Genomic DNA, 22,167 nt, shown 5'->3' with positions numbered 1-22,167 from the left:
AAAACAGAAAACAACAATGTTAGACAGTCTGACACAAGCAACACAGGGGGTGGGTAGCTGGTGATGTCAGTGGGCAGGGCCACGGTGGCTGGTATGGGTGCCGACATGCGGTGCGGGGGGGGGGGGGGTGCAACTGCCTCCCGGTGAGATGGGTGTCGGGTTTGTGGGATGGGGGTTAGTGCCCTGAGGAGGCCATGTAGTTTTGATTGGTACTGCTGGCTGGTCTGGATGGTGTTGCCCATGGAGTTCACGGCCTCTGCCACCTGCGCCTAGGCACGGTGAATGGCACTGGCTGGCAGCCTCTTTCCCGTGCCGGTGTAAAGGGTTATCTGCCTCTCCTCGATGGCATCCAGGAGGGTCTCAAGCTCTGCATCCATGAAACATGGGGCCGTGGGTCTTGCTGCCATCTTGTTGGCTGGGTGGTGTGTGCAGGGAGTGCAGTGTGTATATGTGGCTGCAGCTTGTCAGCCTCCTGAGTGTCAATCGTAAAACCAGCGAATCCCACACTGTTCTCATTGGAATCAATTGTGTTCCACGTGGTGCCTGTGTTAGCCCCTTAATAGTGGCTGAATTGGTCCAGTGCAGTGCCAGTTTTGCTGTCGTGGAAGTCCACAGATTCTGCGTCGTCATCAACACTTAGTCTCTGAAACTGAGAATCCCACCCAAAAGCTTTCTTTTCTCTAATCTACACTTCCATTGAGCAAGACTGTTTGTTGGGAACCTTGCCGTACTAAAGTTCCCCCCGGTATACCTACAGTGCAAAATATTTACGAATCAAATACTTTGTTTCCAGTGAACTAAAATTATTAATACACTCCCAGAATACCTCAATTCGTAATATCCTTCCTGAGTTCTTGATTGATTCATCTCTCTGATTTTACAAAAGTTTGATCTTTTTTTAAATTAATTTACAGGATGTGGGCGTCTCTGGTTAGGCCAGCATTTATTGTCCATCTCAGAAACAAATATGGCTAACACAAGAATGAAATTGTGCAGGACAATAGTTGTGCATTTTATTTCATATTTGATTCATCCAGGAGATTGCACATTGGTCAAGTTTTGATTTTATCGGTGGACTGGCCATTTAGGCCCTCAACAAGGCCAGTAACATAATCCATCAAGGCTTTGTTCAAAAAGATTATTATTATTAATTCCATACTTCTGCAAACAAAGCAGTACATGATTAAGAACTACAACCTATTCCTACTGTTTTAGCCACGTTATTGATAATATACAATTGAATGAAATCTTCCACCTCTCATGATAAGAAGAGCTGGAGTGCACAGAATACAGGAGATAATTCCTTTCATCTGTAGAAGTGTAGACATTAAAGAACTTCATAAAAATAGTTAGGAATACTTCTAATATTAAAGCCAAAGTGGCAGTAATATGTTCACTTTGTGCTATGAGGTACAATGTGCCTCATAAACACATGGTGGCAGAATCATCCCTCTCTTTCAGTCTTGATGCATATGTATTCAGTGAAAAATGCATCAAGCACTAGACTAAACAATATTTCTTTAATCAGTGGAATACAGCAATAATCAGAATGGATGGAGCAGCATGCTGGCATTTCACCTTTGAAATCTGCATTTCACTTTTTATTGGCTCCAAGTCTATATAAAATAATTTTTTGTAATTTCAAATAAGGTGCTCGAGGGAATGGACTCACAGCATTAAAGCAGCCCTAATTTGGAACTCAAGAAACTAGAGTTGGCGGTGTGGAATATGATACTGGCGTTCTTCTGAGCTTGGGGTTAAGGTAACATTGTTGGGTAGAGTAGAGGCAAATCCAACAGAGGAAATCAGAGTATTCTCAATCTACCTCATGCTGTACATAATGCTTAATTCAACTGTTGAGTGTCAGAATGGAAATATATTTATTTTACCAGGTTTCATGCTTCACTTTGGTGAACAGCAACATTGGTCAAGGATGTTTGCTTATAATTTCTGTCCATCCTATCCCAAAAGAGTGAAGAAAGGATGGGTATAATCAAAGAAGAAGGTTACTGGATGAGAGTACCTGGGCTTGATTCTCCGCTCCCCGACACCGAAATCCCGTTCGGCGATGGGGTGGAGAATCCGTTTTGGCGCCATAATCGGGAGCGATGCCGGTTTCTGAATTCTCCGCCACTTGAAAACTCGCGTACTCCAGGGTCACGCTGCGCCAATTATCCACCATCCCAGGCAATTGCCTGAGGCGCACCCCGCGATGCTCCATCCCCGACCGGCTGAATTCCCGACGGCGTGGGGCTCTCATGGTCCCAGCCGTTTGGGAACCTCGTGTGGTGGCTGCGGACTCAGTCCAGGGCCGCCACAGTCGGGGGAGGGCCGATCCACGGGCGTGGGAGGCCTCATTCGAGGCTGGGGGTTTTGTGGGCGCGTGGTCCAGGGCATGTGAGCGGCCGATGGAGGGCACTATCTTGGCGGTCCAGGTCCGTGGGCTGAGTCCACCACGGAGCACGGCACGGCTGCTGCAGGCCGCCGCTGAGCACGTGTGCGGCCTCTGAACCCGAAGTGCTTGGGGCCGTATCGGCAGCTAGATTGCCAGCTCCATGCTGCCTCCCTGCTAGCCCCCAGAAAAAAGGGGAATCAGCGGCCTTTTAACGCCAGTTCTCAAGGTGGTAAAGACCACCATTTTCACACCTGTGTTGGGACTTAGTCTCCAAAACTGAGAATCCAGCCCCTTATTTATATAACCTTTTCCTAGCTTGGGATGCTATTGTATGCGAGTACTCTGTAACTAGCCTGCAAGCTAATTACTTGGTTATTATGTCTACTGCCTGTTACAGCCTCTTCCTTACTCCCATCAGAGACAAGCTACTTTAGACCCACTCGTCCAGACTTTTTAGTTTAGCTCATGAATAGTTGGAAACAAATTTATAGCTCGTTCAAAATACAGGAGTAATTTTTATTTTTGTTGAACGCTGTAAGCTGGTTCGAACAGGATGCCATGGAATGGAAAGTATGACAGAAATATATGCTGTGGATGGCTGCTAACTATGTGCATTGTCACAGAACAAATAATCAGCGGCAGAAAGTTCCTGTCTGCAAGGTGTAGGAGATCCATTAAAATATTATAATTGATGTGGGTGACAGCATTTTGTCTTGCAGATTACTTTCTAATGTTCATGTGTGAGGGATTCTGGGGGCAGACATAATTGGCATCCATTGTTATGAGGATCAAGGGAATAGGAAAAAGTTTCAGTGAACATTTTGAAGGCCATTTCTTTGTCGCTTTTGTCATCTTTTCTATATCACTTGGATTTCAGGAGCCTTTCTGACAATTGTACAGCCTGTTTTTTCCCCCTCCTTATAGCTCCACTAGTGCAACCAATGCACAAACAAGAGGAATTCCTTACAGCGGGTCCTAACGAACGAATATAGTGGTGTCAGTTTTCATGCGAGACTTTGGGAACATTTGTCCTGCATCTAGCCTGCCCAGTCCCATCAGGATTTTATATGTTGCTCTGAGATGCTCTCTCATTCTTCTCAACCCCAGGAAGTATAAGCCCAGTCGACAGAGTCTTTCTTCATATGTCAGTCCTGCCATCCCGGGAGTTAGTCTGGTGAACCTTCGCTGGACACCCTCAACAGCAAGAATGTCCTTCCTCAAACTAGGAGACCATAGCTGCACACAGTGCTCAAGGTGTGGCCTCACAAGGCCCTGTATAACTGCAGCAGGACATCCCTACTCCTATACTCAAATCCACTCGCTATGAAGGCCAACATGCCATTAACTTTCCTCACCGTCTGCTGTACCTGCTGCCAACCATCACCGACTGTTCTACCATGACACCCTGGTCTCACTGCACTTCCCCTTTTCCTAAAATGCCACCATCCAAATAATCTGCCTTCCTGTTTTTGCCATCAAAGTGGATAACATCACATTTACCCACATTATATCGCATTTGCCAAGTATTTGCCCACTCAGCCAGCCTGTCCAAGCCACCCTGCAGCCTCTTTGAATCCTCCGCACGGCACACACTGCCACCCAGCTCAGTGTCGTCTGCAAATTTGGAGATATTGCGTGCAATTCCTTTGTCCAAATTCCTTTGTGCCCCACTAGTCACTGCCTGCCACTCTGAAAAGGAGTTATTTATTCCTACTCTCTGCATCCTGTCTGCCAACCAGTTCTTTATGAAGGTGGAAATAAAGGATTGGAAATTTGGAAGTCTGCGGATGGAATCTAGTGGCTCCTCTGTGAAGTTGAGCAGATTTGTGTTTAAGACAGCAAGTCAGGTCATTGTATAGGTACCCATGGAAGTGTTGTCTGCCAGATGGCAAGTTTTAGTGGGGGCACTTATGCTTCTCCTGGCACCCCACAAAACACATTTTGAAAACACTTACCTCCAGCTTCCTTGTTGAACATTTGTTCAACTACTTTTTGCACTGCTGAATGGGCGGGGATTTTGCAAAATAGGCGCTCACATTTGTACCCAAAGGATGCACTGGGATCCTGTGTCCATCATCGGACACTGGAGGGCATTTAAAAAAGTTATTCCTAAGATATGACCTGGCAAAGCTGGCATTTATTGTCCACCTCTAGTTACCCTTGAGCTGATGATGGTGGGCCATGTTCTTCACTGCTACGGTGTAGCAGTTTCATACACCTGAGCGGCTAGCTCAGTTGACGGAGAAAGGTGTGTGGAGTTGGAGCAGGTCTTTTTCCCTAACATACATTGATGAAACAGCTGTGTTTTTCTGACAATTTGACAGCGTTGCCGCCATTTTTACCTCCACATTTCTTAAACTGAATTCATGTTTTCAAACTATATGGGCGTTTTTGTTTTTCAATTTCCTAGATTATTAATTGAGACCTACTATATAGGAATGAAGTTTCCCATCTGCTTCTACCAAAAAAACCAAATGTGTATTTCCTGGCTCTCTGCAGAGGTGGGTTGCCAGCATGGGTGAAGCAGTAATTTAATCACTGTGATTTTTCTTTTGTTACTCCCCAACTCCTATAAAAATGCTACAGTGGAGAGAGCAATTTCATCTCCACGATGTGAAGTCCAAATTAAATATAATGCCGGACATTTCTCTGGAATTATTGCGTGTCATGCTTGAAGCTACACCGCAAGAGAAAAGCCATCCCAGGGAGATCAACAGCAAGTATAGTCTAATTGGCCACACTTACAAACAAGTTGCCAAATGTAAGGCATTAACAAATCTGACTTGCAATAACCACAGTTTTCACAAACTGTTGTCTCATCAGCTGTAATGACACCTGCACTAATAGTAATTAAATGCTGATTAACCTTGGAACATGACTATTTATAGTAATTAGGCTCAAAAGAATAGGTCTGAATAAATACAGCTACACCTCAGTCACACAATAATACAATGAGATTACACGGTATAATATTCCTTTTGCTATAAAATACTATAATGTGTGATGTGCTGTGATCAATGCCTCAGAAAATCTGCTAATATGCTACTCTTTATGAAAATTTTACATTGGAATATAATGGTTAGAATAAAGAAACATCTAGACTGACTGGATTAATTTTTATTTATAATGTATAATTTTATTTATATATTCACAAGCTATAAAGTAAGGCCAGTCAATCTCTGGGGCTGGAGTATCTTTCCCTGATTAACTGAACAAGTTCTATGCCCGCTTTGAACAGTCAGCCAATGTGTCAGTGCCACCCGCCCCAGCAGCCCTGGACACACCCACACCCACTATTACAGCCTTTGAGGTAAGAGCTGCCTTCTTGAAAGTGAATCCGTGGAAAGCGATGGGCCCCAACGGAGTCACTGGGCGAGCACTCAGAGCCTGCACAGACCAGCTGGCGAGTGTATCCACAGATATCTTCAACACCTCACTCCTCCGCTCCGAGGTCCCCACCTCCTTCAAGAAACCACCATAATTCCAGTACCAAAGAAGAACAAGGTAGTGTGGCTCAACGACTTCCGACCGGTGGCCCTGACATCTGTTATCATGAAATGTTTTGAGCGGCTAGTCATGAGATGGATCACCGGCAGCCTCCCAGACGGTCTCGATCCACTGCAGTTTGCCTATCACTGCAACCGTCCACAGCAGATGCTATCTCCCTGGCTCGAACACCTCATCAACAAGGACACCCACGTCAGACTGTTGTTCATAGACTACAGCTTTGCCTTCAACACCATTATCCTGACAAGACTAATAACCAAACTCTGCAATCTTGGACTTGACCCCTCCCTGTGCAGCTGATCCTTGACTTCCTCACCAACAGACCGCAATCTGTCCACAATAGTCCTCAACACTGGGGCCCCGCAAGGATGTGTGCTCAGTCCTCTACTGTATGCCCTACACAACACAACTGTGTGGCAAAATTTAACTCCAATTTGATCTATGTTTGTGGATGATACGACTGTGGTGGGTCGTATCTCAACAACAACAAATCAGACTACAGAAGGGAGATATATCACTTGGTTGCATGTTGTACCGAAAACAACCTCTCACTAAATGTTGGAAAGACCAAGGAATAGATCATCGACCTCAGGAAGCCTAGCACGACACCCCCTACTCCCCCCACCCCCCCTACATCAATGGCTCCGGAGTGGAGTTGGTCGATAGCTTTAAGTTCCTGGGGGTCTGTCCAGGTCCACTCAAGTTGATGCAACAGTCAAGAAAACCCAACAATGTCTCTACTTCCTACGGAGGCTCAATAAATTCGACATGTCTGCAATGACTCTCACAAACTTCTACAGATGTGCGATAGAGAGCATCCTATCAGGCTGCATCACAGCTTAGTATGGTAACTGTTCAGCCCAAGATCGCAAGACACTGCAGTGTGTGGTGAACTCAGCCCAACGCATCACACAAGCTTGCCACCCTCACATTGATTCTGTTTACACCTCCCGCTGCCTCAGGAAGGCAGACAGCATTAACAGATACCCTCACAACCAGGCATTGCCTAATTCCAGACCCTTCCGTCAGGCAGAAGATACAGGGATCTGAAGACTTGCACATCCAGATATAGGAACAGCTTCTTCCCCACAGCTACTAGGTTCCTCAATGAGTCGCACTCTGACTGATCTGTTCCCTACATGAACACTGGCTGGGATTCTCCCCTATCTGGCGGGGCGGGGGTCCCGGCGGGATGGAGTGGCGTGAACCACTCCGGTGTTGGGCCGCCCCAAAGGTGCGGATTTCTCCGCACCTTTAGGGGCCAAGCCCTAACCTTAAAGGGCTAGGCCCACGCTGGAGTGGTTGGCGCCCCTCCGGCTGGCGGGAAAGGCCTTTGGCGCCACGCCAGCCGGGGCCGAAGGGACTTCGCCGGCCGGCGGAAGTCCGCACATGCGGCGGAGCATCAGCGGCTGCTGACGTCATCCCCACGCATGCGCAGGGGAGGGGGTTACTTCCTCGTCCACCATCGTGAAGGCTATGGTGAACGCGGAAGGAAAAGAGTGCCCCCACGGCACAGGCCTGCCCGTTGATCGGTGGGCCCCGATCGCGGGCCAGGCCACCGTGGGGGCACCCCCTCACACCACCTGGTCCCGCCGGTAAGGTAGGTGGTTTGATTCCCACCGGCAGGACCGGCATGACAGCGGCGGGACTTTGGCCCATCGCGGGCCGGAGAATCGCCGGGGGGGGGGGGGCACGCTGACAGGCGCAGCCGATTCCCGTCCCCGCTGAATCTCTGGTGCCGGAGACTTCGGGAGAAGGCGGGGGCGGGATTCACGCCGCCCCCCGGCGATTCTCTGACCCGGCAGGGGGGGTCGGAGAATCCAGCCCACTATTCACGACGCCCTTTGCTGCTCTTGCTTTGTTTGGCCTTGTTCCGCACTGTAACCAATCAGTATTTGTTGATGTACCATTTGTCAATGTACTCTGCCGATTATTCTTTTGTGTACTATGTATGTACTGTGTACGTTCCCTTGGCTGCAGAAAAATATTTTCCACTGTACTTCGGTACAAGTGACAATAAATGTCAATCAATCAATAATACTGGCTTTTGTAACGTTGATTATAGAATTTGTCTAGATAACTTACATGAAGTTAATTTTTCAAGCTTACAGATGATATTAAAATTGGAAACAGAACAAAGGAACAGGAGAATTAAATTCAGGGGGTGGGATTCTCCATCCCGCCACACCTGGGGCGAAATTCTCCGACCCCACGCAGGGTCGGAGAATCGGCCGGCAGCGGCGTTAATCCCGCTCCCGCAGGGTTTTTTATTCTCTGACCGGACAAAAACCGGCGCTGTGCAAATCCCGCTGGCAGCCTCTGAAAACAGCTGGCGCCGGCGGGATTTCATTATATTTTAGTTTCAACAAATCTCCGGCCCGGATGCCGACGTGGCCACGGGTCACGACGGCGAAAAACAGAGCAGCTTTAAAACGGCGTCAACCATTGATGATGGTTGACGCCGCTCAGTGTCCGTTGGGGGGGGTTCCGGCGGGGGGGGGTTCCGGCGGGGGGGGGGTTCCGGCGGGGGGGGGTTCCGGCGGGGGGGGGGGGGGGGGGGGGGTTGCGGCGGGGCGGGGGGTTGCGGCGGGGCGGGGGGGGGGGTTGCGGCGGGGGGGGGTTGCGGCGGGGGGGGGATTGCGGCGGGGGGGTAAGGGTGGTGGGGAGGGGGGTAGGGGTGTTGGGGAGGGGGGTAGGGGTGGTGGGGAGGGGGGTAGGGGTGGTGGGGAGGGGGGTGGGGCGTTGGAGGGGGTAGGGGTGGTGGGGGGGTTGGGGGCAGCGGCGTGCAGAGAGGGGGGCGACGGATGCCCGGGGCCAATGCACCGTCGCCCACCCCTCTGTACGCCGCTGCCCCCTACCCCAACCACCCCCCCTCACCACCCCTACCTCCCTCCAACGCCGCCCCCATTTCTCCCAACGCCGCCCCCCATCTCTCGCAACGCCGCAAACCCCCCCCTCAACGCCGCAAACCCCCCCCTCAACGCCGCAACTCCCCCCCTCTCAACGCCGCAACCCCCCCCTCTCAACGCTGGTACCCACACCCCCCTCCCCCTCCCTCTGAAGGCCGGTACCCACACCCCCCCCTCCCTCTGAAGGCCGGTACCCACACACACCCCCCTCTCTCCTCCTCCCCGCCTTCCTTCCTCCTCCCCCTCTCTCCTCCTCCCCCCCTTCCTTCCTCCTCCCCCCTTCCTTCCTCCTCCCCCCTCCTTCCTCCGTTAGTGGGGGGGGGGGTGCGGCGTTAGTGGGGGGGGTGCGGCGTCAGTGGGGGGGTGCGGCGTTGTGAGAGGGGGGTACCGGCGTTGGGGGGGGTTGCGGCGTTGAGAGAGGGGGGGCGGCGTTGGAGGGGGGTAGGGGTGGTGGGGAGGGGGGTAGGGGTGGTGAGGGGAGGGGGTTGGGGTAGGGGCAGCGGCGTGCAGAGGGGGGGCGACGGTGCGTTGGCCCCGGGCATCCGTCTCCCCCCTCCTCTGCACGCCGCTGCCCCTACCCCAACCCCCCCCTCACCACCCCTACCCCCTTCACCACCCCTACCCCCCCTCCAACGCCGCCCCCTCTCTCAACTCAACGCCGCAAACCCCCCCCTCCTCTCCTCTCAACTCAACGCCGCAACCCCCCCCCCCAACGCCGGGTCTGTCTCTCTCCTCCCCCTCCCCCCCCCCAAATGCCGGCCTGTCTCTCTCCTCCTCCCCCCCCCCACCCCTCCAAATGCCGGTCTGTCTCTCTCCTCCTCCCCCCCCCCCCAAATGCCGGTCTGTCTCTCTCCTCCTCCCCCCCTCCAAACGCCGGGTCTGTCTCTCCCCTCCCCCCCCCCCACCGCCGGGTCTGTCTCTCTCCTCCTCCCCCCCCCCCCCAAATGCCGGTCTGTCTTTCACCTCCTCCCCTCCCCCCCCCCAAACGCAGGGTCTGTCTCTCTCCTCCTCCCCTCCCCCCAAACGCTGGGTCTGTCTCTCTCCCCTCCCCCCCCAACGCCGGGTCTGTCTCTCTCCCCTCCCCCCCCCAACGCCGGGTCTGTCTCTCTCCTTCCCCCCCCCCCCCCAAAAATGCCGGTCTGTCTCTCTCCTCCCCCCCCCCCAAAAATGCCGGTCTGTCTCTCTCCTCCTCCCCCCCCCCCCAAATGCCGGTCTGTCTCTCTCCTCCTCCCCCCCCCCCCCCCAAACGCCGGGTCTGTCTCTCTCCTCCTCCCCCCCCCCAAAAACGCCGGGTCTGTCTCTCTCCTCCTCCTCCCCCCCCCACAAAAACGCCGGGTCTCACCACTTCCGCAGCGGGAGAAACTGACGCGTACCGCGTCAGTCCGCTGCTGGCCCCTCCGGGAACGGAGAATAGCCGCCTAAAAGAAGGCCCCCACGCCGGAGTCATCCCACCAATTATGGTCGCCGGAAATCGGCGTTACGACGGTCTGCGGAGAATTTCGCCCCTGTTTTCTGGTCTGGTGCATCCCCGCTAGCTTTGGGATTCTCCATCCAGACAGCCGGCTAATGGGGTTTCCTATTGTGGGCACCTTCCCGCCCTCGAGAAATACACAGGCGTGAGTGCGCTGCCAGCGAAATGGAGGAGCCACTGACGGAGAATCCCACCCTGTACGTTTTCAAGGAACTTATTAGGTTCATGATTAATAAGGGGATCAGGGATTATGGGGAGAAGGCAGGAGAATGGGGATGAGAAAATAATCAGCCATGATTGAATGGAGGAGCAGACTCGATGGGCCGAGTGGCCTAATTCTGCTCCTATGTCTTATGGTCTTATGGTCATCTGGCAAGCAGATGGAAATAGAACACCACTTGCATTTATATACAGGTTCAAAAATAAAAAATGCCAGAAGCCCATTAGAAACTGAAGGAGATTAAAATGGATGAAAGAATGGACACCAGGACACAGAACTCAAACTCATGGCTGAAACGTTGGATATTGAGAAGATTTTTAATGGTTGTGAAAGATAGAGAGGCAGATGTCTGAGGTGGCTTTAGATTCTGTCAGCAACAATGGAATGAAGGGAGAAGTGCACAAAAGGCAAAACGTTTGGAAGAGGAATTGGTGTGTGAACTGTATAAAGCTGGAGGTGGTTGCAGAGGTGGTGTGTGAGCATTTGAAGATGTGGACAAGGTTTTAACTCCATTGCTTTAGGGGCCAGGTGGATGCCATCAAGGATACCAGGGACTGGTTTAGCTCACAGGACTAAATCGCTGGCTTTTAAAGCAGACCAAGCAGGCCTGCAGCATGGTTCGATTCCCGGACAGGTGCCAGAATGTGGCGACTAGGGGCTTTTCACAGTAACTTCATTGAAGCCTACTCGTGACAATAAGCAATTTTCATTTTTTATTTTTTCAAATTAATTTGCGTGTGGGACTTAGTGCCTATATGGGCGGATGAATCCTGAATATGTTTGAGTTAAAAGCAAATTTATTTGACCGAGTCCGAGGTGGGATGATGGCTACCAATATTGCACAGGTACAAGTCAGTACTTATGATGAAGGGAAGAAGGAGGCAGTTCAGCCCATCGTGTCTGTGTTGGCTCTCAAAGGGGTAATCCACCTGTTGCTATTTCCTTCCTTTCCCCCTGCAGCATTGCACATTCTTCCAATTCAGGGAATAATCTAGTTCCCTCTTGCCTTGCCTCCACCATCCTCTCGAACCATGCATTCCAGATGGTAAATCACGATGTGAAAATGTTTTCCCTAATGTTGTCATTGCTTCTTCTGTCAATAATCTTAAATCAGTACCCTCTTGTTCTTGATCCTTCCACAAGGATCAAGTTTTGCTGTCGTGGAAGTCCACGAATCCGGCCCCGTTCTCATCACTTAGGGATGGATTCTCCCGTCCCGCTGCGCCAGATTTCTGGTTCAGCACACCGGCAAAATGCTCCATTTCGCCGGCTGGTCAATGGGGTTTCCCATTGTGGGGCAGCCCCAACACCCGGGCTGCTGGCAAAATGGAGCATCCCGATGGCAGAGAATCCAGCCCTTAGTCTCAGGAATAGAGAATTCCACCGCATGTGATTTTGAATATGTGTATCAATTCTCTTCTCAAACTTTCATAGAATTTACAGTACAGAAGGAGGCCATTCGGCCCATCGAGTCTGCACCAGCTCCTGGAAAGAGCACCCTACCCAAGGTCAACACCTCCACCCTATACCCATAACCCAGTAACCCCACCCAACACTAAGGGCAATTTTGGACACTAAGGGCAATTTATCATGGCCAATCCACCTAACCTGCACATCTTTGGACTGTGGGAGGAAACCGGAGCACCCGAGGAAACCCACGCACACACGGGGAGGATGTGCAGACTCCACACAGACAGTGACCCAAGCTGGAATTGAACCTGGGACCCTGGAGCTGTGAAGCAATTGTGCTATCCACAATGCTACCGTGCTGCCCTTCTATAAGGAAAAGAGTCCCAAATTCTTCAATCTATTTATGGAACTGAAGTTCCTCATCCCTGGAACTATTATCGTGAACCTTTTCTGCACTCTCTCGAATGCTTTCACATTCTTCCTAAGCTGTAATGCCCAGAAATGGATGTCCTACCCCAGTCGGGACTGAACCAGTGTTTTACACAAGTTTAACATAGTTTCTTTGCTTTTCTACTTCATGCTCCTATTAATAAAACCTACTATTCTGTAAGCTTTATTTATTGCTCTCTTAACCAGTTCTGCCAATTTCAATAATTTCTGCACATATACACCCAGATCCCCTTTTAGAATTGGATCCTTTATTTAATATTGTCTTTCCAGATTTTTTCTGCCAGAGTGAATCACTTCATACTTTACTGCATTCATTTTCATTTGCCACTTGTTTGCTCATTCCACCAACCTGTCCATGTCCTTTTGAATTTCTACAATATCCTCCTCGTCATTCACAATACCTCCAAGTTTGATCATACATATTTTCAAGACCCCTGGGCGAGTGCACAGTCAATTCCAGCCCCACTTGACCCAGAATCGCAACACAAATGAAATTAGACGTTATTTTTAAATAGCTGAGGACCTTAGCTGAGCCCAATAAACTGCAGTCACCAGATTTATAAATTTAACACACAAATAACCTTTTATTATTTAACAGTTGTCATAACCCCCACGAGGCCCACGTGGAAACCATTATCGATCTCCCCGTAGGGCTCCTGGAGCATGAGCTTCTCAGATAGGGGGTGGAAGCCCACCCAGCTGGGGCTCATTAGAACTGAGCATAAAAGTCGGCCCGAGCAGGGACCGGCATTTTTGTTGCCCCAACTGGGACTGTGATTGCAGATAGTAACTGCCAAAGGCAGATTATTGTTAAATGTCAAATAAATCTTTTCCTTTCTACCACAGGCTTCTTTGGTCATTAAACTAGCCTCGGGGAAAAAGGAGATTCCGGATTCACTTTTCAAAACGTCCAGCCACCCCGGACGGAACATGCAGAAACACAAGGCTACAAGTTTGAAAAATGCCGCTGTTTGGTAAGCTAGAGGCCTTCGACACGGGCCTGGAATATTGCGGCCAATACTCAGAACGTATGAGGTACTTCTTTCAGGCCAATGGTATCTTGGGGGAAGACCGGCAAAAGGTGAGCTTCCTGACATCCTGTGGGGCCTGACTTTTGGAATTATCAAGAGACTTACCTACATCGGACTCCAAATCGTTCAATAAGTTGGCTGCACAATGGCTGAATATTATGATCCTAAACCTCCTGTTATAATACAACATTATAGATTCAACATGGCTGTGCTGTCCCTGGGTAAGTCGGTAACTGACCTTTTGATCTGCCTTGGGTGGCTTGCAGAGCATTGCGCGTTTGGGCCGTCCCTCTTGGAAATGTTGAGGGATAGGCTTGTTTGTGGAATAAATAACACGGCCACTCAAAGGAAGCTGTTGGCGGAGCCCACTTAGACTTGGAATGAGCCACTGAAATGTCACTATCCCACAAAAATGCAGAGAAGGGAGCTTCAGGGGTCCATGGACTATGGGGTCCATAGTTTGACCCGACCCCAGCCTCTGTATCGAACTCACGCAATATCACAGGTGAAAGAAACTAGCTATTTATTTTAGGTAAAAGAAGGTTAATTAATAAGTTGAATTAATAATTGATTTAAAAAGCTCAATCAGAAACCATCATGACTGTGCAAAATGAATATTGTTTGCCTCTGCAAAATGGATATCTGTTTGCAAGGAACAGCTTGCAACGAGCTAAGCAAATGCAACATTTCTACTGAAGGTCAGGTTGACATTAAAGTTCATATGAGCTATCCATTGTCCGAAAGAAGGAATTATAATACGTGCACTGGATAAAATGCATACCAGCCCACGATAAGCACCAAAGTCACATACCAATTTGCGATAAAGCCCTACTAAAGAATTTATAGATGCAACATTAAAATTAACTTTAAAGTTCGACAAGATAATGTTGCATATGATGGATTGACAACTTAAAGGTCGAATCAAAAGCATTAAAAATTGACTCAAACCAATCAACGCGTTACAGGGGCAAGGAATAGGTTGATTTAGATTGATAACAAATTCCTGAAAAAGCCATGGTCTTAGACCATATTTTCTATTCATGAATCATCCTTTACTTTTGACTAGAAGCTATCTTCTATCTAATATCTAGCAGACTTCAATTCTACGATCTATTTTAACCTATGTAGTTGTCTTGCTTCATGCAAAGGAGCCGTTACTGTTATTGTATTTTGAATTCAAGTTGTCTGTAAATTACTGAGGATAATCTGATTCTCAAAACAGTCTTTTGCAGGGAAGGGCTGAACTGAGAACCTTGTAAATTCTGTAACAAGAATTTCTTTTATAATTGATCAATAGATACCAAATAAAATTACTTTGTACCCGAAACGGATAGTCAAGATTCTGCATTGTTAATTGCATGGACAGCGTTACTTAATATATGCAATAACAGGAAAGTGTAGATTTGTTGCAGGTTCCGGGGTTTAGGTGTTTTAGTAAGCTCAGAGAAGGGGGCAAAAGAGGGGGAGGTGTGGCGCTGCTAGTCAAGGACAGTATTACGGTGGCGGAAAGGATGCTAGATGGGGACTCTTCTTCTGAGGTAGTATGGGCTGAGGTTAGAAACAGGAAAGGAGAGGTCACCCTGTTGGGAGTTTTCTATAGGCCACCTAATAGTTCTAGGGATGTAGAGGAAAGGATGGCGAAGATGATTCTGGAAAAGAGCGAAAGTAACAGGGTAGTTGTTATGGGAGACTTTAACTTTCCAAATATTGACTGGAAAAGATATAGTTCGAGTACATTAGATGGGTCATTCTTTGTACAATGTGTGCAGGAGGGTTTCCTGACACAATATGTTGACAGGCCAACAAGAGGCGAGGCCACATTGGATTTGGTTTTGGGTAATGAACCAGGCCAGGTGTTAGATCTGGAGGTAGGTAAGCACTTTGGAAACAGTGACCACAATTCGGTGACCTTTACGTTAGTGATGGAAAGGGATAAGTATACCCCGCAGGGCAAGAGTTATAGCTGGGGGAAGGGCAATTATGATGCCATTAGACATGACTTAGGATGTGTTGGTTGGAGAAGTAGGCTGCAAGGGTTGGGCACACTGGATATGTGGAGCTTGTTCAAGGAACAGCTATTGCATGTTCTTGATAAGTACGTACCAGTCAGGCAGGGAGGAAGGGGTCGAGCGAGGGAACCGTGGTTTACCAAAGAAGTGGAATCTCTTGTTAAGAGGAAGAAGGAGGCCTATGTGAAGATGAGGCATGAAGTTTCAGTTGGGGTGTCTGATAGTTACAAGGAAGCGAGGAAGGATCTAAAGAGAGAGCTGAGACGAGCAAGGAGGGGACATGAGAAGTCTTTGGCAGGTAAGATCAAGGAAAACCCAAAAGCTTTCTATAGGTATGTCAGGAATAAAAGAATGACTAGGGTAAGAGTAGGGCCAGTCAAGGACAGTGGTGGGAAGTTGTGTGTGGAGGCTGAGGAGATAAGCGAGATACTAAATGAATACTTTTCGTCAGTATTCACTCAAGAAAAAGATAATATTGTGGAGGAGAATGCTGAGACCCAGGCTATTAGAATAGATGGCATTGAGGTGCGTAGGGAAGAAGTGTTGGCAATTCTGGACAAGGTGAAAATAGATAAGTCCCCGGGGCCTGATGGGATTTATCCTAGGATTCTCTGGGAAGCCAGGGAAGAGATTGCTGAGCCTTTGGCTTTGATTTTTAGGTCATCATTGGCTACAGGAATAGTGCCAGAGGACTGGAGGATAGCAAATGTGGTCCCTTTGTTCAAGAAGGGGAGTAGAGATAACCCCGGTAACTATAGGCCGGTGAGCCTAACGTCTGTGGTGGGTAAGGTCTTGGAGAGGATTATAAAAGATACGATTTATAATCATCTAGATAGGAATAATATGATTAGGGATAGTCAGCATGGTTTTGTGAAGGGTAGGTCATGCCTCACAAACCTTATTGAGTTCTTTGAGAAGGTGACTGAACAGGTAGACGAGGGTAGAGCAGTTGATGTGGTGTATATGGATTTCAGTAAAGCGTTTGATAAGGTTCCCCACGGTCGGCTATTGCAGAAAATACGGAGGCTGGGGATTGAGGGTGATTTAGAGATGTGGATCAGAAATTGGCTAGTTGAAAGAAGACAGAGAGTGGTAGTTGATGGGAAATGTTCAGAATGGAGTTCAGTTACGAGTGGCGTACCACAAGGATCTGTTCTGGGGCCGTTGCTGTTTGTCATTTTTATAAATGACCTAGAGGAGGGCGCAGAAGGATGGGTGAGTAAATTTGCAGACGACACTAAAGTAGGTGGAGTTGTAGACAGTGCGGAAGGATGTTGCAGGTTACAGAGTGACATAGATAAGCTGCAGAGCTGGGCTGAGAGGTGGCAAATGGAGTTTAATGTGGAGAAGTGTGAGGTGATTCACTTTGGAAAGAATAACAGGAATGCGGAATATTTGGCTAATGGTAAAATTCTTGGTAGTGTGGATGAGCAGAGGGATCTCGGTGTCCATGTACATAGATCCCTGAAAGTTGCCACCCAGGTTGATAGGGTTGTGAAGAAGGCCTATGGTGTGTTGGCCTTTATTGGTAGAGGGATTGAGTTCCGGAGCCATGAGGTCATGTTGCAGTTGTACAAAACTCTAGTACGGCCGCATTTGGAGTATTGCGTACAGTTCTGGTCGCCTCATTATAGGAAGGACGTGGAAGCCTTGGAAAGGGTGCAGAGGAGATTTACCAGGATGTTGCCTGGTATGGAGGGAAAATCTTATGAGGAAAGGCTAATGGACTTGAGGTTGTTTTCGTTAGAGAGAAGAAGGTTAAGAGGTGGCTTAATAGAGGCATACAAAATGATCAGAGGGTTAGATAGGGTGGACAGCGACAGCCTTCTCCCGCGGATGGAGGTGGCTAGCACGAGGGGACATAGCCTTAAATTGAGGGGTAATAGATATAGGACAGAGGTCAGAGGTGGGTTTTTTACGCAAAGAGTGGTGAGGCCGTGGAATGCCCTACCTGCAACAGTAGTGAACTCGCCAACATTGAGGGCATTTAAAAGTTTATTGGATAAGCATATGGATGATAAGGGCATAGTGTAGGTTAGATGGCCTTTAGTTTTTTTTTCCATGTCGGTGCAACATCGAGGGCCGAAGGGCCTGTACTGCGCTGTATCGTTCTATATTAACTACCCTGATGTGCACCTCCTGTTTCACAGCCTCAACTCATTGGCAAAACATGGGGAGGTCGTTTGCGATGTGTCAGGATCATATTGTTTTCACAAAAGTAATTTTAGATCGTAATTTGCAAATTCACGTCTGTAGTTCATTAACTTTTTAAAGAATAAATTTAGAGTACCCAATTCATTTCTCTAATTAAGGGGCAATTTAGCGTGGCCAATCCACCAATCCTGCACTACTTTGGGTTGTGGGAGCGAAACCCATGCAAACATGGGGAGAATAAAAAAACAAAGAACAAAGAAAAGTACACCACAGGAACAGGCCCTTCAGCCCTCCAAGCCCATGCCAACCATGCTGCCCGACTAAACTAAAATCTTCTACACTTCCAGGGTCTGTATCCCTCTATTCCAATACTATTCATGTATTTGTCAGGATGACCCTTAAATGTCACTATCGTCCCTGCTTCCACCACCCCCCCGGCAGCGGGTTCCAGGCACCCACTACCCTCTGTGTAAAAAACTTGCCTCGTACATCTCCTCTAAACCTTGCCCCTCGCACCTTAAACCTATGTCCCTACAGGGTAGTAATTGACCCCTCTACCCTGGGGAAAAGCCGCTGACTATTCACTCTGTCTATGCCCCTCATAATTTTGTAGACCTCTATCAGGTAACCCCTCAACCTCTGTCATTCCAGTGAGAACAAACCGTGTTTATTCAACCGCTCCTCATAGCTAATGCCCTCCATACCAGGCAACATCCTGGTAAATCTCTTCTGCACCCCCTCTAAAGCCTCCACATCCTTCTGGTAGTGTGGCGACCAGAATTGAACACTATACTCCAGGTGTGGCCTAACTAAGGTTCTATACAGCTGCAACATGACTTGCCAATTCTTATACTCAATGCCCCGGCCAATGAAGGCAAGCATGCCATATGTCTTCTTGACTACTTTCTCCACCTGTGTTGCCCCTTTCAGTGACCTGTGGACCTCTACACCAAGATCTCTCGGACGTTCAATACTCTTGAGGGTTCTACCATTCACTGTATATTCCCTACCTGCATTTGACCTTCCAAAATGCATTACCTCACATTTGTCCGGATTAAACTCCATCTGCCATCTCTCCGCCCAAGTCTCCAAACGATCTAAATCCTGCTGTATCCTCTGACAGTCTTCATCGCTATCTGCAATTCCACCAACCTTTGTGTCGTCTGCAAACTTACTAATCAGACCAGTTACATTTTCCTCCAAATCATTTATATATACCACGAACAGCAAAGGTCCCAGCACTGATCCCTGCGGAACACCACTAGTCACAGCCCTCAAATCAGAAAAGCACCTTTCCATTGCTACTCTCTGCCTTCTGTGACCTAGCAAGTTCTGTATCCACCTTGCCAGCTCACCCCTGATCCCGTGTGATTTCACCTTTTGTACCAGTCCACCATGAGGGACCTTGTCAAAGGTCTTACTGAAGTCCATATAGACAACATCCACTGCCCTACCTGCATCAATCATCTTTGCGACCTCTTCGAAAAACTCTATCAAGTTAGTGAGACACGACCTCCCCTTCACAAAACCGTGCTGCCTCTCACTAATACGTCCATTTGCTTCCAAATGGGAGTAAATCCTGTCTCGAAGAATTCTCTCCAGTAATTTCCCTACCACTGATGTAAGGCTCACCGGCCTGTAGTTCCCTGGATTATCCTTGCCACCCTTCTTAAACAAAGGAACAACATTGGCTATTCTCCAGTCCTCCGGGACATCACCTGAAGACAGTGAGGATCCAAAGATTTTTGTCAAGACCTCAGCAATTTCCTCTCTAGGCTCCTTCAGTATTCTGGGGTAGATCCCATCAGGCCCTGGGGACTTATCTACCGTAATATTTTTCAAGACGCCCAACACCTCGTCTTTTTGATCTCAATGTGACCCAGGCTAGCTACACACCCTTCTCCAGACTCAACATCCACCAATTCCTTCTCTTTGGTGAATACTGATGCTCAGTATTCATTTAGTACCTCGTCCATTTCCTCTGGCTCCACATACAGATTCCCTTGCCTATCCTTCAGTGGGCCATCCCTTTCCCTGGCTACCCTCTTGCTTTTTAAGTATGTGTAAAAAGCCTTGGGATTTTCCTTAACCCTATTTGCCAATGACTTTTGGTGACCCCTTCTAGCCCTCTTGACTCCTTGCTTAAGTTAAGGGGGGCCTCACGGTAGCATGGTGGTTAGCATCAATGCTTCACAGCTCCAGGGTCCCAGGTTCGATTCCCGGCTGGGTCACTGTCTGTGTGGAGTCTGCACGTCCTCCCCGTGTGTGCGTGGGTTTCCTCCGGGTGCTCCGGTTTCCTCCAACAGTCCAAAGATGTGCGGGTTAGGTGGATTGGCCATGCTAAATTGCCCGTAGTGTAAGGTTAATGGGGGTATTGTTGGGTTACGGGTATACAGGTTACGTGGGTTAAGTAGGGTGAGCATTGCTCGGCACAACATCGAGGGCCGAAGGGCCTGTTCTGTGCTGTACTGTTCTATGTTCTATGTTCTATGTTCTATGCTGGTTAGGTGAATTGGCCATGATAAATTGTCCTCAGTGACCAAAAAAGGTTTGGAGGGGTTATTGGGTTACGGGGATGGAATGGAAGTGAAGGCTTAAGTAGGTCGATGAAGACTCGATGGGCCAAATGGTCTTCTTCTGTATGTTCTATGTTCTAACCCAAAGATGTGCAGATGGGGGAATTGGCCACGCTAAATTGCCGCTTAACTGGAAAAAGAAAAGAACTGGAGGAGAGAATACTGCCCATAGCGGCCAATGAGGTCGCTATGAGTTAGGGCCTTGCATGTGGCCCCACCCGAAGATTGTATGATGCAGGTGAACTCAGTCATGGCCTCGAAGGTGGTGCCATCGCAAGTGAACTGGTGTCCTCTCGTGATGGAGATGGACACGGGAGGCACTGTCTCCATACAGGGATCTTACCACTAAACTGCATGACATCAAGGCTAGGTTATAAACTTATACAGATGAACCGCTGAACATCATGGGGACCATCGTAACTCTGGTGACACATCGGGAGTAATATGTCAGGCTACCCTTAGTCCTGGTGCAGGGACCGGGATCCAATCTGCTGGAGCTAGACTGGTTACGTGTCCTCTGTTTTGATTGGCAACAAGCTTCCTGGGTGGGGATGGGAAACTTTTATGAAGTTCTGGGCAAGTACCCTGTAGTATTCCATGAGAGTCTGGGCAGAATAAAGGGGGCCAAGGCTCATATATACATGGACCAAGAGGCCCAACCCAGATATTTTTGGGCAAGGCCTGTTCCCTATGCCTTACTCGCAAAGTTGATACAGAGCTGCAGCACCTACAGGATCTGGGAATCATACGCCCTGTCCAGTTTGTGGAGAGGGCCGCACCCGTAGTATCATATCATAGAATCCTTACACTGTCCTGACTAGCAGGCTGCCTCAACTTAAGTCAATTGCTTAAGGGTGCATTCCGATTATGAGTTCATGGACCAAAGATAATAAAGTAAAACCAAAGAAATGGGCACAAAGGAAAATCAAAAGGAAGGACTTGAACAATATATGTAAAGAAGAGCAGGGGCATTGTCACTCAGTCAATTTCATATTCGAAATGCTACTATTCCCGAGCTCTAACTTTGTTCACAAGTCTGTTGTTTGGCATTTTATCAAATACCTTTTGGAAGTCCACTTACACCATATCAGCAGCACTACTCTCATCAACCTTCTCTATTACCTCATCAAAAGACTCCAGCAAGCTGGTTAAACTTGGTTTTCCCTTAAGAAATCCATGCTGGCTTTCCTTAATTAACTCACATTTGTCCAAATGCCTATTAATTTTGTCACAAATTATTGCTTCTAGAAGTTTCCCCACCACTGACTGGTCTATAGTTTGCCAGGCTTATCTTGACACCTTTTTTTGAAGGGTGTTTCATTTAGTCATTTGAACAGAACGTGAGTATTGATGAAAAAAGACATCTGTCAAAGCTTTTCATCTTCCACTCATCAGGACACTTTGTAAGAATACCAATTTAAGGGGAAAATTACAATTTATACTGAATTTTGTTAGCTGAAACAGGTGCAATGTATGTACATGTTATTTCTATTTGTAAATAGCAGGCCCTGTGTATTGGGTATATGTAGCTTCCAGTATTCAGCCGAACAAAATAAGTGACAGACATTCGTTGACTCATTCCTCAGGGTAATGCTTTGACCAATCAAGGTCAAGCTGCCTTGTTTAAATTTCAAATAATGCTCGGCAGTTAACTGTCAGTAACTATAAACTGGTGTTTTATCCATGGAAATGCCTCTACCAATCAGACTCTACCAATTAGTGCTCTCTTCTTATACAGTATAAATTATTATTTTCCCTTTATATTGCTATTCTTACAAAGTGTCTTGTTGAGTGCAAGATGAAAAACTTTGGCATGTTTCTCTTTTCAGCTATACTAGTGCAACATTTGCAATTCTCCAGTACTCTGACACTACCCTAAGCCTGAGGAAGATTGGGAAATTATGGCCAATGCCTCTGGAACTCCCACTCTTACTTCCTCAGCACTTTGAATGCATCTCATCTGATTTGTTTTTAGCATTTTTAAGTCCAGACAGCCTATCCAATACCTGAACTTTATCATTATTAAACCCTTCCA

The sequence above is a fragment of the Scyliorhinus canicula genome, chromosome 5 (assembly GCF_902713615.1).
Source record: "Scyliorhinus canicula chromosome 5, sScyCan1.1, whole genome shotgun sequence".
In the NCBI taxonomy this organism is placed as follows: domain Eukaryota; kingdom Metazoa; phylum Chordata; class Chondrichthyes; order Carcharhiniformes; family Scyliorhinidae; genus Scyliorhinus; species Scyliorhinus canicula.
The sequence above is the reverse complement of the archived record's forward strand: the minus strand, read 5'-3'. Positions refer to the sequence as shown.